The following is a 17120-nucleotide window of genomic DNA, read 5'->3' as shown; positions in this document are numbered from 1 at the left end:
TCTCGTTTGTTTGGCATAGCATATACAATGAAGGTTTTGTTAGTTGTTGAAGATGGAAAGTAAGTGTAACACCTTTTACCTGTACGTTATTTTAGCAAGATTTATTGATATTTACGAAGAAAAGATTTACCAAAAAGATTAAATTGAATTAGGTGTAAATTTGGTATTCATAGGAGAAACTTTGTGTGTGGAAAAGTATGGGGCATGGGTTTCGGATCTTCATCTTAAACATTGCCATTGTGGGCAAGTAAGGATGACGGTTTACTTCTCAATTAGATTTTCTGGTGAGCCAAAATTTTAAAGCAAGATATTTCCTGGGTACGGATTTTCTCAAGGCCTTAGAGGGAAGTAATCTCTCGTTTGTTTGGCATAGCATATACACAGCGAAGGTTTTGTTAGTTGTTGAGCTTAGATGGAAAGTAAGTGTAACACCTTTTACCTGTGTCCGATGTACGGTAACGAAATTTTACTGCTACTCAAAAAGTGTATTTTCGGTCTCCGTTTCGAATGGATTCGTAAATATTTATTGAAAATATTTACGAAGTCAATTGAGTGATTAATTAGACTTTAATTAAGTAAAATTAGCTTAATTAAGAGTAATTAGTGGAAAGATTAAATTGAATTAGGTGTAAAAGTTTAATTATAAATTAAAGAAAAGTTAAAGGGACCAAATAGGTAAATATACCAAGTCCCATAAATGAGGCGGCAAATGTGGATAAAAATCTTAGATTTTTTCATGAATGTATTATTTAATAAAACTATATATTTATTTTATTATATTGTAATTTATATTAATGATATTATAATATTATTTTAACAATTGTATGGTAATTATAAATACATGTGTAATAAATTAAATACATACACTTGTAATACAACTAAATAATTACTTAAAATATAAGAAATTGTTATTATATGATATTATTATTATATTATAGTATATTATATTATATATTATATTATATAAATAAGTAAAGAAACATAAGAAACAGAATGAAAGCAAACGAAACAGAGAAGAACAGGGAGAAAGAAAGGAAAGAAAGAAAGAAAGGAGAAAAGGAAAATTGAAGGTTTGAAGCTTTAAGCTTTAAAAGGTAAGTCAATCAAGCCATTTTTATTTAATTTTGATGTTTTAGAAGTTTTAGAACAAAGTTTTGATGAAGTTTTAGAACAAAGTTTTGATGAAATTAAGTTGATATTTTGATAGTTATTAGATTTCTAGATATTGTCCATGTTAAATAAAATGATGAATTAAGGGCTAAATTGATAGAAATTCAAGTTAAAAATGATACAAGGATTGAATTGTAAAGTGATTCATAAGTTTTATGCTTTAAGGACTAAATTGAAAGAATTTTGAAATTATGGTTTTATGATGAAAATAGATAATTATGTCTAAGTTTGGTTAAAAATTGAGTAGAAATAAAGTATGAATTAAGATAGAAAAGTAAGTGAATTTAGTTATAATTAAATTGAAATTAAAGTAAATCAACATTTTGTACTAAGACTATTTTAGACAGCAGCAGTAGTCTAACTTTGAAAAATCATAAAAATTATAGAAATCGAATTAGAAGATGAATAAAATATAAAATTAAATCTTATTGAGTCTAGTTTCTTATAGAAGAAACGATATAAGCAATTGAGTTGTGAATTATGAGATATAATGAATTTTGTGAGATAAGGTCAGAATGAATTCGGGTTCCCCTGTTCTGACTTTGGAAAATCACCAAAAATTGAAGAAAAATAATTAGAGGCTTAAAGTTATATGTTTAGAATAGCTAATGAGTCTATTTTCATGAGAAATCAACGAGAATGTTATCCGAGTTCTGTACGGTGAGATAATTAATTTTTAGTGAAGAAGGGACGAAACTGTCAGACAACAGAATAGGAGTGAATTTAAAGAATAATCTGTACTTAATGGCTAAACCAAAAATTCTGAAAATTTTATTGTAAGAAGATTTGTGAGTCTATTTTCAGGAAAAATTAGCGGATCTTAATTAGAATTCTGTAACTCAAGATATGAATTAGTAATGTATTAATGATTATGAATTGTATTAATTTCGTAGTCAATGTGGTACCAGAAATCTCGGCTAAGAAAGGACAAGACAAAGTCAACGGGAGTTAGCTCAAAAATTACGGTTTGTATTTCTATAATCCGAACTTAGTTATTATTTGTTATATTTATATACATATGGCAATCGTTAGTGTTAGAATTATGATGTTTTACAATTGGAATGGATTGATTTTGGTATGCGATGAATTTATTGAATTTATATTGATTGAAATTATTTTGATTGAATTTATATTGATTGAATTATATAATATATATGATTTATGTAGAAATTTGAATATTGAATGAATATTATATTGACAAATATATTGATTGGAAATATGAGGAAATTGATATGAATATATGAGATTGTGATATTTGAATATTTGATATTGAAAAGTGAATTGAATTGTATTGAATTATGAATTAATGTGAATAATTGAAATATATTGTTGAATTGAATGAAATTGTATGAATTGTGAAATGGGTGAATATATGTGATTATCGAATGGTATATTGATGAAAGAATTATTAAATTGAGAAAGTGAATGAAATACCCTATTAACTAGTCGAATTTGAGTCGGATATAATTGGCATGCCATAGGATCCGAAAGTGTACGGATTTGCCTTTATCGATCGGGCACTTTATGTGTCGTATTTCAGGCACCTCGTGTGTCGTATCGGCACCTCGTGTGTCGTTTTAGGCACTTTATGTGTCGATATCTTGATCGGTACTATGTACCGCTTTTAGGCACAATGTGCCGTCTTGGTGTGTTTGGGTTGGAATCTGTATCCATCAAAGTCCGGGTTTGTTAATAGGGTAAATAAGTAAAAGATAAATCGAGTGAATTTGATTGATTGAGCTATTAGAATGAAATGAGAAATTGAATTGAGAATTGAAATTTAGATATGAGATTGAAAATATGAATCAAATGTTCATGAAATGATTGGAGTTCAATTGATGATATATGATGCCATTTGATGAATTGAAATGTGATTTGAGATATATGAATCGTATGTATATACTAAAAGCTATCGTGGATAGTAAGGTGATATGTATAAATGAAATTGATTGTTATTGAAATGAATTAAAATGGAATATGATTGATAAGTGTATAGTTGAATATAGTTTAATGTTATTGAATTGTGAATAAATTGAGGAAAGCTATACCGAATAGTAAGTGAAAGAACGGAGTAAATAGTAATGGATTTATTTAAGAATTGAACAATTATGTTATTGTGTTTATTATATGAACTGTATAAAATTTATATGGTAAGTAGTTGAAATTTATCTATGAATAAATAATTGAATAATTGTAATTGTTATTACGATCTTAAGTATTTGTTATATTATTAATTGTTCGGATTATAGAAATACCATTGAGTATACCATACTCAGCAGACGGTTTGTTTCGTCTTGCAGTTAAGTAAAGATAGTACGTTGAATCAAGATCCCAAGACGATCCCGAATTCATTAAGGTAAAGTATGTTGAGTATTGATAATGGCATGTACCTAGGACGTTTTATGAGAGTCATTTAGGTTATAGAAGTATTGATGAAATGAGTAAATTATGGTTGGCAACGGTATGTAGTATGAATTTTGAAATTTACTAAGAATTCGTAGTGATTCTAAATTAGTCCCGAATTGAATTTACTGTTTATATTGGACCGCGAGGGCCCATTAAAGGGACGACATCTTAAAACTAGGATGTGTGTGAATATTTATTTTAATTAATGACCGGAATTGGACTGTACTGACTGGTAATGTCTCGTAACTTTGTTCCGGTGACGGTATAGGGTTAGGGGACGTTACAAATTTAGTGGTATCAGAGCTATTCAGGTTTAGCCGATTCTCGGACTAAATCGAGCTCGAAATTGAGTCTAGAGGTGCATGCCATAATTGAGTCGAAATTGAGTCGGGATCGGATGCTGATATATTTGTTTGGTACTGTTTTATAGTGAAAATGTTAGAGAAAAATATCGATGGTATTGATTATGAAATGTGTACTGGAGACGAATAGTCTCGTGAATTAGATGAAAACTGAATCAACAACACCGGTATAAACTCAATGGGTAATTAATTCTTGAATAATGACTGATGAAATAATAGAAAAGAAATGATAAATAATTATTTAGAATTATAACCGATGTTCTTTAGTGAGTAGAAGAAATTGTATCTCGCTACATGATCTATCCTCTTGTTTCTTACTCGGTTCCCAAGTGCTTCAAGGTATAGAGCTTGTCCGAACGGGTAAGTTATCTGCTGTTAATGATCTGTACATGTATATATATAGTGTGGGTGAATTGAGAATTACAGTTGAGAATGATCTTGAAAGAACTGAAATCGGTTAGAGAATATTATCGGGATTGTAAATGAATTGTTCATTCACCGATTAAATGTTAGAAGGGTATGATATTTCATTAAAAGATTTAGGTTATCGATGGTAGAAAAATTGATTATGTTGTGATTAAGAAAGGGTTATTTGGAAATTTTCTAAGATGAGTTCTGAAGAAAAATATATATATATATATATATATATATATCGATCGAGATTTCTTGATCGAAATATCTGTAATTCTTGAAGCTTAAACAGGATCATATAACTCAAGAATCGTGTATGAAGGGAATTTGTTTGATTAAATAAATATATCGGAGGTATATTCCGATAGAAACTGTATGATACAAATGGTTTGAAGATGGTTTAAATGAAGACAGAAGCTGAAGAATATAGAATAAGGAATGGAATATGTGTTAGACATGATTCTCCTGATTATTATCTTAGTGATTGCTTGAAGAAAATTGAAAAAAAAACATTATTCAGAGTTCAAGACCGAGTAATGTAGTTAACAGAGGTAGGTTACCCTGTAATCTCAAAAATACGAGTGAAAGTCGAAGTGTGACAAATGACTTCACTGTAAAATCTAGAGAATGAACATCAGCCAGGGTATATGTTAATTGTATATGAGAAGATTTATCTCTACCGGATGTCATTACAGGTACTTTCTTCTTTATCGACACTAATATGATTATTTTAAATTGATCTTGGTTTGACTATTCCTATAGTTACATAAGTTCAGAATCTATTAAAGATTTGTCTGTTGAGTTTGCTGAAATTTTTGGATTGAAGCATTAAATTTTTCAGATTAGTATTTATGGGCTGATAAAATCTGCAGGAACTGTTTGATAATGATACTACTGTTTTCTGATCGATTTGATGTTCTTACTGTTTGATATGATCTCAATAATGGAATGGTTAATTCTGCATGATATGGTGGTAAATTATAAGCAGAAGTATAATATGTTGCAAAATCAAGATGATGAAATGTTTATTTTGAACAAGAGAAGATTGAATGATTTGTTTATTGTGATATTAATTATGTACACACAGAAGTGTGTTAGAAAAGGGGTCATGGTATTTACCTTATTTATGTATTGAATATTAAAGTATTTAAGTTAAGGTTTAAATCAGTGGCAATAGTGAGAGAGAATTCTAATGTGTTTCCAGAAGAGTTGCCCGAACTACTGTTGATTGAAGAAGTTGAATGTGCTATAGATTTTGTAACTGAAATGATAGTGAAAAATATATTTGAAATCAGAGGTTTTCTAAAACTAGTCAGTTATTACAGAAAGATGTGGAATTGGAATGATCTGATAGACATTAGCAAGGTTCTGATTAGTTGAAAGCTCAGTTAACTAAAGCATTAGTTCTGGTTTAGTCTGAAATCCGATGAAGAAACTTGTGATTTACAGGGATAGCAGTGTTTTGATGCAAGAAAGAAAACTAATGAATCATGTTTTGGAGAGTTAGAATTACATGAGAAGAATTATTTGATACATGATTCGAAAGTGATACCTATTGTCTTTGCACTAAAGGATCATGATTTGATAATTGAATATCATCCAGGAAAAAGCAAATGGAGTTATGAATATTCAAAATTGAAAGTTTCGCTTTGTGTTATGAACTATGAACACTCTATTGTCATTATCTGATGATCGCTCAATTCTAGTTGAAATAAAGGTTAAACTTACTTCCCTACAGCAGGTCTGCAAGTTCAGAAATGTGGTAATGAGTTATCGGTTAAATGGATATAGTGATTAAACATTTCGGATTGGATATGATGGTTGTTTGCTATTTAGAAATAAAAGCTAAACAGAGAGATTCAGAACTTATACAGGAGAATTTGCATGAAATTATAGTACTGCTATGTCTATGCATTCTGGAAGAATAAGATGTACACTGACTTGAGATAGATGTATTGAAGACTAGGAAAAGAAAAGCAATACTTTGAATTTGCATATAAATGTTTATATTAGGTACAGATATCTTCAGAACTGTTACAACCAGTGGTGACATCAGAATGGAAATGGGATAGAATTTTTATGGAGTCTAAGTTGGAATTATCTCTATTTTTGAAAAAGAATATGCAGAGCTGTTTGATTCGTGAAATTGAAGAAAAGTAGAAGTAATTCGAGATAGACTGAAAGCAGTTTTGACAAACAAAAATTATATATAGACTTGAAACGTTGGGATATTGAGTATTTTGTTAGTGATATAGTATTTCTTAGAGATTCACCTTGGAAGAACATTTTGAAGATCGGGTTGAAAGAGAAATTAAGTTCTTGTTCTGTTGGGCTATGTGAAGTTGTAGAAAATTCGGACCGGTAAAATAGTGTTTGGTTTTGCTTCTGAAGTTACAGAAAGTTTATGATAATTTTTCATGATTTAAAGCTCGAAGATTATAGAGATCAAATCTCTTGCATGTTATATCGACAAAGGATATTGAGATTTGATGTAATCTATAGTATGAAAAAAAGAGCCGTTGAGATACTAGCCCGAGCGGTAATGTCATAATATTGAGGAAGCAATATGGGAACCGAGAGGAACAATGAGATCTTTGTACTTATACCCCACCTCTCTCGTGTAAATTTCGAGGACGAAATTTATAAAAGGGGGAGAAATGTAACGACCGAATTTTACCGTTACATAGAAAATGTGTATTTTCGGTCTCCGTTCGAAAATGGATTCGTAAATATTTATTAAAAATATTTACGAAGTCAATTGAGTGGTTAATTGGACTTTAATTAAGTAAAATTAGCTTAATTAAGAGTAATTAGTGGAAAGGATTAAATTGAATTAAGTGTAAAAGTTTAATTATAAATTAAAGAAAAGTTAAAGGGACCAAATAGGTAAATATACCAAGTCCCATAAATGAGGCGGCAAATGTGGATAAAAATCTTAGATTTTTTCATGAATGTATTATTTAATAAGACTATATATTTATTTTATTATATTGTAATTTATATTAATGATATTATAATATTATTTTAACAATTGTATGGTAATTATAAATACATGTGTAATAAATTAAATACATACACTTGTAATACAACTAAATAATTACTTAAAATATAAGAAATTGTTATTATATGATATTATTATTATATTATAGTATATTATATTATATATTATATTATATAAATAAGTAAAGAAACATAAGAAACAGAATGAAAGCAAACGAAACAGAGAAGAACAGGGGAGAAAGAAAGGAAAGAAAGAAAGAAAGGGAGAAAAGGGAAAATTGAAGGTTTGAAGCTTTAAGCTTTAATAGGTAAGTCAATCAAGCCATTTTTACTTAATTTTGATGTTTTAGAAGTTTTAGAACAAAGTTTTGATGAAATTAAGTTGATATTTTGATAGTTATTAGATTTCTAAATATTGTCCATGTTAAATAAAATGATGAATTAAGGGCTAAATTGATAGAAATTCAAGTTAAAAATGATACAAGGATTGAATTGTAAAGTGATTCATAAGTTTTATGCTTTAAGGACTAAATTGAAAGAATTTTGAAATTATGGTTTTATGATGAAAATAGATAATTATGTCTAAGTTTGGTTAAAAATTGAGTAGAAATAAAGTATGAATTAAGATAGAAAAGTAAGTGAATTTAGTTAGAATTAAATTGAAATTAAAGTAAATCAACATTTTGTACTAAGACTATTTTAGACAGCAGCAGTAGTCTAACTTTGAAAAATCATAAAAATTATAGAAATCGAATTAGAAGATGAATAAAATATGAAATTAAAGCTTATTGAGTCTAGTTTCTTATAGAAGAAACGATATAAGCAATTGAGTTGTAAATTATGAGATATAATGAATTTTGTGAGACAAGGTTAGAATGAATTCGGGTTCCCCTGTTCTGACTTTGGAAAATCACCAAAAATTGAAGAAAAATAATTAGAGGCTTAAAGTTATATGTTTAGAATAGCTAATGAGTCTATTTTCATGAGAAATCAACGAGAATGTTATCTGAGTTCTGTACTGTGAGATAATTAATTTTTCGTGAAGAAGGGATGAAACTGTCAGACAGCAGAATAGGAGTGAATTTAAAGAATAATCTGTACTTAATGGCTAAACCAAAAATTCTGAAAATTTTATTGTAAGAAGATTTGTGAGTCTAGTTTCAGGAAAAATTAGCAGATCTTAATTTAGAATTCTGTAACTCAAGATATGAATTAGTAATGTATTAATGATTATGAATTGTATTAATTTCAGTAGTCAATGTGGTACCGTAAATCTCACTAAGAAAGGACAAGACAAAGTCAACGGAGTTAGCTCGAAAATTACGGTTTGTATTTCTATAATCCGAACTTAGTTATTATTTGTTATATTTATATACATATGGCAATCGTTAGTGTTAGAATTATGATGTTTTACAATTGGAATGGATTGATTTTGGTATGCGATGAATTTATTGAATTTATATTGATTGAATTATATAATTTTTATGATTTATGTAGAAATTTGAATATTGAATGGATATTATATTGAAAAATATATTGATTGGAAATATGAGGAAATTGATAGGAATATATGAGATTGTGATATTTGAATATTTGATATTGAAAAGTGAATTGAATTGTATTGAATTATGAATTAATGTGAATAATTGAAATATATTGTTGAATTGAATGAAATTGTATGAATTGTGAAAATGGGTGAATATATGTGATTATCGAATGGTATATTGATGAAAGAATTATTAAATTGAGAAAGTGAATGAAATACCCTATTAACTAGTCGGGCCGAGTCGGATATAATCGGCATGCCATAGGATCCGAAAGTGTACGGATTTGCTTTTTATCGATCGTGCACTTTATGTGTCGTATTTCAGCACCTCGTGTGTCGATCGGGCACCTCGTGTGTCATTTTAGGCACTTTATGTGTCGATATCGATCAGGTACTATGTACCGTTTTAGGCACAATGTGCCGTCTTGGTGTGTTTGGGTTGAATCTGTATCCGTCAAAGTCCGGGTTTGTTAATAGGGTAAATAAGTAAAAAGATAAATCGAGTGAATTTGATTGATTGAGCTATTGGATTGAAATGAGAAATTGAATTGAGAATTGAAATTTAGATATGAGATTGAAAATATGAATCAAATATTCATGAAATGATTGGAGTTCGAATTGATGATATATAATGCCATTTGATGAATTGAAATGTGATTTGAGATATATGAATCGTATGTATATACTAAAAGCTATCAGGGATAGTAAGGTGATATGTATAAATGAAATTGACTGTTATTGAAATGAATTAAAATGGAATATGATTGATAAGTGTATAGTTGAATATAGTTTAATGTTATTGAATTGTGAATAAATTGAGGAAAGCTATACCGAATAGTAAGTGAAAGAACGGAGTAAATAGTAATGGATTTATTTAAGAATTGAACAATTATGTTATTGTGTTTATTATATGAACTGTATAAAATTTATATGGTAAGTAGTTGAAATTTATCTATGAATAAATAATTGAATAATTGTAATTGTTATTACGATCTTAAGTATTTGTTATATTATTAATTGTTCGGATTATAGAAATACCATTGAGTATACCATACTCATTGTCACGGTTTGTTTCGTCATGAGTTAAGTAAAGATAGTACGTTGAATCAGCATCCCAAGACGATCCCGAATTCATTAAGGTAAAGTATGTTGAGTATTGATAATGGCATGTACCTAGGACGTTTTATGAGAGTCATTTAGGTTATAGAAGTATTGATGAAATGAGTAAATTATGGTTGGCAACGGTATGTAGTATGAATTTTGAAATTTACTAAGAATTCGTAGTGATTCTAAATTAGTCCCGAATTGAATTTATCGTTTATATTGGACCGCGAGGGCCCATTAAAGGGACGACATCTTAAAACTAGGATGTGTGTGAATATTTATTTTAATTAATGACCTAATTGGATCTTGATGGTAATGTCTCGTAACTTTGTTCGGTGACGGTATAGGGTTAGGGGCGTTACAAATTTAGTGGTATCGAGCTATTCAGGTTTAGCCGATTCTCGGACTAAATCGAGCTCAAATTGAGTCTAGAGGTGCATGCCATAATTGAGTCGAAATTGAGTCGGGATCGGATCTTGATATATTTGTTTGGTCTTGTTTTATAGTGAAAATGTTAGAGAAAAATATCGATGGTATTGATTATGAAATGTGTACTGGAGACGAATAGTCTCGTGAATTAGATGAAAACTGAATCAACAACACTGGGTATAAACTCAATGGGTAATTAATTACTGAATAATGACTGATGAAATAATAGAAAAAGAAATGATAAATAATTATTTAGAATTATAACTGATGTTCTTTAGTGAGTAGAAGAAATTGTATCTGCTACAGTATCTATCCCTCTTGTTTCTTACTCGGTTCCCGAAGTGCTTCAAGGTATAGAGCTTGTCTGAACGGGTAAGTTATCTGCTGTTAATGATCTGTACATGTATATATATAGTGTGGGTGAATTGAGAATTACAGTTGAGAATGATCTTGAAAGAACTGAAATCTGGTTAGAGAATATTATCGGGATTGTAAATGAATTGTTCTGTTCACCGATTAAATGTTAGAAGGGTATGATATTTCTGTTAAAAGATTTAGGTTATCAGTGGTAGAAAAATTGATTATGTTGTGATTAAGAAAGGGTTATTTGGAAATTTTCTAAGATGAGTTCTGAAAGAAATATATATATATATATATATATATATATATCGATCGAGATTTCTTGATCGAAATATCTGAAATTCTTGAAGCTTAAACAGATCATATAACTGCAACTGTGTATGAAGGGAATTTGTTTGATTAAATAAATATATCAGAGGGTATATTCCGATAGAAACTGTATGATACAAATGGTTTGAAGATGGTTTAAATGAAGACAGAAGCTGAAGAATATAGAATAAGGAATGGAATATGTGTTAGACATGATTCTCCTGATTATTATCTTAGTGATTGCTTGAAGAAAATTGAAAAAAACATTATTCAGAGTTCAAGACCGAGTAATGTAGTTAACAGAGGTAGGTTACCCTGTAATCTCAGAAATACGAGTGAAAGCCGAAGTGTGACAAATGACTTCACTGTAAAATCTAGAGAATGAACATCAGCCAGGGTATATGTTAATTGTATATGAGAAGATTTATCTCTACCGGATGTCATTACAGGTACTTTCTTCTTTATCGACACTAATATGATTATTTTAAATTGATCTTGGTTTGACTATTCCTATGATTACATAAGTTCAGTATCTATTAAAGATTTGTCTGTTGAGTTTGCTGAAATTTTTGGATTGAAGCATTAAATTTTTCAGATTAGTATTTATGGGCTGATAAGATCTGCAGGAACTGTTTGATAATGATACTACTGTTTTCTGATCGATTTGATGTTCTTACTGTTTGATATGATCTCAATAATGGAATGGTTAATTCTGCATGATATGGTGGTAAATTATAAGCAGAAGTATAATATGTTGCAAAATCAAGATGATGAAATGTTTATTTTGAACAAGAGAAGATTGAATGATTTGTTTATTGTGATATTAATTATGTACACACAGAAGTGTGTTAGAAAAGGGGTCATGGTATTTACCTTATTTATGTATTGAATATTAAAGTATTTAAGTTAAGGTTTAAATCAGTGGCAATAGTGAGAGAGAATTCTAATGTGTTTCGGAAGAGTTGCTGAACTCATGTTGATTGAAGAAGTTGAATGTGCTATAGATTTTGTAACTGAAATGATAGTGAAAAATATATTTGAAATCAGAGGTTTTCTAAAACTAGTCAGTTATTACAGAAAGATGTGGAATTGGAATGATCTGATAGACATTAGCAAGGTTCTGATTAGTTGAAAGCTCAGTTAACTAAAGCATTAGTTCTGGTTTAGTCTGAAATCCGATGAAGAAACTTGTGATTTACAGGGATAGCAGTGTTTTGATGCAAGAAAGAAAACTAATGAATCATGTTTTGGAGAGTTAGAATTACATGAGAAAAATTATTTGATACATGATTCGAAAGTGATACCTATTGTCTTTGCACTAAAGGATCATGATTTGATAATTGAATATCATCCAGGAAAAAGCAAATGGAGTTATGAATATTCAGAATTGAAAGTTTCGCTTTGTGTTATGAACTATGAACACTCTATTGTCATTATCGATGATCGCTCAATTCTAGTTGAAATAAAGGTTAAACTTACTTCCCTACAAAGCAGTGCGCAAGTTCGTAAATGTGGTAATGAGTTATCGGTTAAATGGATATAGTGATTAAACATTTCGGATTGGATATGATGGTTGTTTGCTATTTAGAAATAAAAGCTAAACAGAGAGATTCAGAACTTATACAGGAGAATTTGCATGAAATTATAGTACTGCTATGTCTATGCATTCTGGAAGAATAAGATGTACACTGACTTGAGATAGATGTATTGAAGACTAGGAAAAGAAAAGCAATACTTTGAATTTGCATATAAATGTTTATATTAGGTACAGATATCTTCAGAACTGTTACAACCAGTGGTGACATCAGAATGGAAATGGGATAGAATTTTTATGGAGTCTAAGTTGGAATTATCTCTATTTTTGAAAAAGAATATGCAGAGCTGTTTGATTCGTGAAATTGAAGAAAAGTAGAAGTAATTCGAGATAGACTGAAAGCATTTTTGACAAACAAAAATTATATATAGACTTGAAACGTTGGGATATTGAGTATTTTGTTAGTGATATGGTATTTCTTAGAGATTCACCTTGGAAGAACATTTTGAAGATCGGGTTGAAAGAGAAATTAAGTTCTTGTTCTGTTGGGCTATGTGAAGTTGTAGAAAATTCGGACCGGTAAAATAGTGTTTGGTTTTGCTTCTGAAGTTACAGAAAGTTTATGATAATTTTTCATGATTTAAAGCTCAGAAGATTATAGAGATCAAATCTCTTGCATGTTATATCGACAAAGGATATTGAGATTTGATGTAATCTATAGTATGAAAAAAAGAGCCGGTTGAGATACTAGCCCGAGCGGTAATGTCATAATATTGAGGAAGCAATATGGGAACCGAGAGGAACAACGAGATCTTTGTACTTATAACCCCACCTCTCTCAGGTAAATTTCGAGGACGAAATTTATAAAAGGGGGGGGAGAAATGTAACGACCCGAATTTTATCGTTACCGAAAAGTGTATTTTCGGGTCTCCGTTTCTGAAAAATGGATTCGTAAATATTTATTAAAAATATTTACGAAGTCAATTGAGTGGTTAATTAGACTTTAATTAAGTAAAATTAGCTTAATTAAGAGTAATTAGTGGAAATGATTAAATTGAATTAAGTGTAAAAGTTTAATTATAAATTAAAGAAAAGTTAAAGGGACCAAATAGGTAAATATACCAAGTCCCATAAATGAGGCGGCAAATGTGGATAAAAATCTTAGATTTTTTTCATGAATGTATTATTTAATAAGACTATATATTTATTTTATTATATTGTAATTTATATTAATGATATTATAATATTATTTTAACAATTGTATGGTAATTATAAATACATGTGTAATAAATTAAATACATACACTTGTAATACAACTAAATAATTACTTAAAATATAAGAAATTGTTATTATATGATATTATTATTATATTATAGTATATTATATTATATATTATATTATATAAATAAGTAAAGAAACATAAGAAACAGAATGAAAGCAAACGAAACAGAGAAAAACAGGGGAGAAAGAAAGGAAAGAAAGAAAGAAAGGGAGAAAAGGGAAAATTGAAGGTTTGAAGCTTTAAGCTTTAATAGGTAAGTCAATCAAGCCATTTTTACTTAATTTTGATGTTTTAGAAGTTTTAGAACAAAGTTTTGATGAAATTAAGTTGATATTTTGATAGTTATTAGATTTCTATATATTGTCCATGTTAAATAAAATGATGAATTAAGGGCTAAATTGATAGAAATTCAAGTTAAAAATGATACAAGGATTGAATTGTAAAGTGATTCATAAGTTTTATGCTTTAAGGACTAAATTGAAAGAATTTCGAAATTATGGTTTTATGATGAAAAATAGATAATTATGTCTAAGTTTGGTTAAAAATTGAGTAGAAATAAAGTATGAATTAAGATAGAAAAGTAAGTGAATTTAGTTAGAATTAAATTGAAATTAAAGTAAATCAACATTTTGTACTAAGACTATTTTAGACAGCAGCAGTAGTCTAACTTTGAAAAATCATAACAAATTGTAGAAATCGAATTAGAAGATGACTAAAATATAAAATTAAAGCTTATTGAGTCTAGTTTCTTATAGAAGAAACGATATAAGCAATTGAGTTGTGAATTATGAGATATAATGAATTTTGTGAGACAAGGTCAGAATGAATTCGGGTTCCCCTGTTCTGACTTTGGAAAATCACCAAAAATTGAAGAAAAATAAGTAGAGGCTTAAAGTTATATGTTTAGAATAGCTAATGAGTCTATTTTCATGAGAAATCAACGAGAATGTTATCTGAGTTCTGTACTGTGAGATAATTAATTTTTAGTGAAGAAGGGACGAAACTGTCAGACAGCAGAATAGGAGTGAATTTAAAGAATAATCTGTACTTAATGGCTAAACCAAAAATTCTGAAAATTTTATTGTAAGAAGATTTGTGAGTCTAGTTTCAGGAAAAATTAGCGGATCTTAATTAGAATTCTGTAACTCAAGATATGAATTAGTAATGTATTAATGATTATGAATTGTATTAATTTCGTAGTCAATGTGGTACCAGAAATCTCGGCTAAGAAAGGACAAGACAAAGTCAACGGGAGTTAGCTCAAAAATTACGGTTTGTATTTCTATAATGCGAACTTAGTTATTATTTGTTATATTTATATACATATGGCAATCGTTAGTGTTAGAATTATGATGTTTTACAATTGGAATGGATTGATTTTGGTATGCGATGAATTTATTGAATTTATATTGATTGAAATTATTTTGAATGAATTTATATTAATTGAATTATATAATATATATGATTTATTTAGAAATTTGAATATTGAATGAATATTATATTGAAAAATATATTGATTGGAAATATGAGGAAATTGATATGAATATATGAGATTGTGATATTTGAATATTTGATATTGAAAAGTGAATTGAATTGTATTGAATTATGAATTAATGTGAATAATTGAAATATATTGTTGAATTGAATGAAATTGTATGAATTGTGAAAATGGGTGAATATATGTGATTATCAGAATGGTATATTGATGAAAGAATTATTAAATTGAGAAAGTGAATGAAATACCCTATTAACTAGTCGGGTTGAGTCGGATATAATTGGCATGCCATAGGATCTGAAAGTGTACGGGATTTGCCGGCTTTATCGATCAGGCACTTTATGTGTCATATTTCAGGCACCTCGTGTGTCGTATCAGGCACCTCGTGTGTCGTTTTAGGCACTTTATGTGTCGTATTTCAGGCACCTCGTGTGTCGTATCAGGCACCTCGTGTGTCGTTTTAGGCACTTTATGTGTCGTATACTGGTCAGGTACTATGTACCGTTTTAGGCACAATGTGCCGTACTGGTGTGTTTGGGTTGGAATCCGTGTATCCGTCAAAGTCCGGGTTTGTTAATAGGGGTAAATAAGTAAAAAGATAAATCGAGTGAATTTGATTGATTGAGCTATTGGAATGAAATGAGAAATTGAATTGAGAATTGAAATTTAGATATGAGATTGAAAATATGAATCAAATGTTCATGAAATGATTGGAGTTCGAATTGATGATATATGATGCCATTTGATGAATTGAAATGTGATTTGAGATATATGAATCGTATGTATATACTGAAAGCTATCAGGGATAGTAAGGTGATATGTATAAATGAAATTGACTGTTATTGAAATGAATTAAAATGGAATATGGTTGATAAGTGTATAGTTTAATATAGTTTAATGATATTGAATTGTGAATAAATTGAGGAAAGCTATACCGAATAGTAAGTGAAAGAACGGAGTAAATAGTAATGGATTTATTTAAGAATTGAACAATTATGTTATTGTGTTTATTATATGAACTGTATAAAATTTATATGGTAAGTAGTTGAAATTTATCTATGAATAAATAATTGAATAATTGTAATTGTTATTACGATCTTAAGTATTTGTTATATTATTAATTGTTCGGATTATAGAAATACCACTGAGTATACCATACTCAGCGTACGGTTTGTTTCCGTGCGCAGGTTAAGTAAAGATAGTACGTTGAATCAGCATCCCAAGACGATCCCGAATTCATTAAGGTAAAGTATGTTGAGTATTGATAATGGCATGTACCTAGGACGTTTTATGAGAGTCATTTAGGTTATAGAAGTATTGATGAAATGAGTAAATTATGGTTGGCAACGGTATGTAGTATGAATTTTGAAATTTACTAAGAATTCGTAGTGATTCTAAATTAGTCCCGAATTGAATTTACTGTTTATATTGGACCGCGAGGGCTCATTAAAGGGACGACATCTTAAAACTAGGATGTGTGTGAATATTTGTTTTAATTAATGACCGGAATTGGACTGTACTGATTGGTAATGTCTCGTAACTTTGTTCCGGTGACGGTATAAGGTTAGGGGACGTTACAATACGAGGCATTACCAGACTTAAACACAAGCAAACATACAAAACCTGTGACAGCCCTAATTTTACCCTAGTCGAAAAGTGGTTTCGGGACCACAAAACCGAATCATAAAAATAATTAACCGTCATATTCTATG

The 17120-nt window shown here is 29.3% G+C and overlaps 1 long non-coding RNA gene across 1 annotated transcript; it reads left to right on the top strand.

Annotated features, from left to right (window-relative positions):
- The first annotated feature begins 14124 nt into the window (after positions 1-14124).
- On the top strand, positions 14125-16807 carry LOC128296427 (uncharacterized). The gene is made up of 2 exons (XR_008287047.1): positions 14125-14166; positions 16596-16807. It is a non-coding gene; the product is annotated as an uncharacterized LOC128296427 (long non-coding RNA).
- The last annotated feature ends 313 nt before the right edge of the window (positions 16808-17120 follow it).

The sequence above is a fragment of the Gossypium arboreum genome, chromosome 8 (genome assembly GCF_025698485.1).
Source record: "Gossypium arboreum isolate Shixiya-1 chromosome 8, ASM2569848v2, whole genome shotgun sequence".
Taxonomy (NCBI): domain Eukaryota; kingdom Viridiplantae; phylum Streptophyta; class Magnoliopsida; order Malvales; family Malvaceae; genus Gossypium; species Gossypium arboreum.
The sequence above is the reverse complement of the archived record's forward strand: the minus strand, read 5'-3'. Positions and strand labels throughout refer to the sequence as shown.